The 1,708-nt window shown below is 35.7% G+C and overlaps 1 non-coding gene across 1 annotated transcript; it reads left to right on the forward strand.

Annotated features, from left to right (window-relative positions):
* Positions 1 to 1,045: 1,045 nt before the first annotated feature.
* LOC116273906 lies at positions 1,046 to 1,153 on the forward strand. The gene has a single exon (XR_004182410.1). It is a non-coding gene; the product is annotated as a U6 spliceosomal RNA (small nuclear RNA).
* Positions 1,154 to 1,708: the final 555 nt, after the last annotated feature.

A 1,708-nucleotide genomic window follows, 5' to 3' on the forward strand; every position in this document is an offset into this window, starting at 1 on the left:
GTGTCCTCTGAAACACAAATTTTTTAAATTTTGATTAAACCCCATTTATGAACTTCTTTTGGCAATTATGTGCTTTGTTTTATATTTAAGACATTTTCTTGCTTTTAAAAAACTCTAGCTTGACAGTCTCTGCCTTTTTATTAGGGAATTTAGATCATTCCTAGTTAAAGTGAATTATTGATATGGCTGGTTTTACATTTGCCATTGTATTTGTTTTGTGTATGTTTATTTTCTTTTTAATTCCTCTATTCTTCCTTGACAGCCTTCTGTTGAACTAAATAAATGGTTTTTCGTGTATCATTTTAATTCCTCTGTTAACTATTTTAATTTTTTTGTTATATTCTTAGTGGCTGCTCTAGAGATTACAACATTAATCAACTTATTGCAATCCACTTCAGATTAACACAACCTATTCTAATAAAATATACAAACTTTGCTCCAGCATAATAGCTTCATTTCCTTCTCCTTGTGTGTGTTCAAATTACTGTTTTATCTTTCTTTCAAAGAGATTAAGAGAATATATAAAATATATATAAAAGCAATATATATTTGTAAAGTTTCTTATATTAGCGTATATATCACTTCTGGTGCTTTATATTTCTTCTATGGATTCAAGTTGTATCTAGTGTCCTGCCCTTTCAACATGAAGGATTCCTTTAGTATTTATTGACAGTCGGTTCTGCTAACAACAAATTATCTCAACCTTTGTTTATTTTGAAATGTCTTTATTGCCTTTATTTTTGAAGGGTAGTTTTTCTGGATATAACTTCTTAGATATACAGTGGGGTATTTTTTCTTTCCTTTTAGCACTCTGGCTCTGCCATCCCCCTGCCTTCTGGCTGCCATTGTTTCAGATGAGATGCCAGCCATCAATCACATTGGTGTTCCCATGTATGTAATAAGTCACTTTTTCCTTGCTATTCTTAAGTTTTTCTGCCTTTCACTTTCAAGAATTTGGCTGTACTGTGTCTAAATGACAATCTTGTCTTTATTCTGTTTGGGATTTGTTAACCAGGTGGATGTGAGTTTTTAAAATCAAATTTGGGTGCTCACTTCAGTAGCACATACACTAAAATTTGGGATGATAGAGGGAAGATTAGCATGGCCCCTGTGCAAGGATGACATACAAATTAATGAAGTGTCCTATATTTTTGAAGCCATAAAAAAATCTCCCAGTCATGAAAAGCCCAGGACCTGATGGTTTCACTTCTAAATTTTACCAAAGATTTAAAGAAGAATTAATAGCTATCCTACTCAAACTATTCCAAAAAATAGAGGAGGAAGGAATACTTCCAAACTCAATCTAAGAGGCCACTATTACCCTGATAGAAAACCAGACAAAAATACACCAAAAAAAACGAAAACTAGCCAGGCATGGTGGTTCACAGTGGCTCACATCTGTAATCTTAGCACTTTGGGAGGCTGAGGCAGGTGGATCACCTGAGGTCAGGAGTTTGAGACCAGCCTGGCCAACATGGTGAAACTCCATCTCTACTAAAAATACAAAAAAATTAACCAGGCGTGGTGGCACAGACCTGTAATCCCACCTGCTCAGGAGGCTGAGGCAGGAGAATCCTTGAACCTGGGAGGCAGAGGTTGCAGTGAGCCAAGATTGCACCAGTGCACTCCAGCCTGGGCGACAGAGTGAGACTACAATTCAAAAAACAACAACAACAACAATAACAACAACAACAATGACAAAGACTAC

Source organism: Papio anubis, chromosome 2 (genome assembly GCF_008728515.1).
Source record: "Papio anubis isolate 15944 chromosome 2, Panubis1.0, whole genome shotgun sequence".
Lineage (NCBI taxonomy): Eukaryota > Metazoa > Chordata > Mammalia > Primates > Cercopithecidae > Papio > Papio anubis.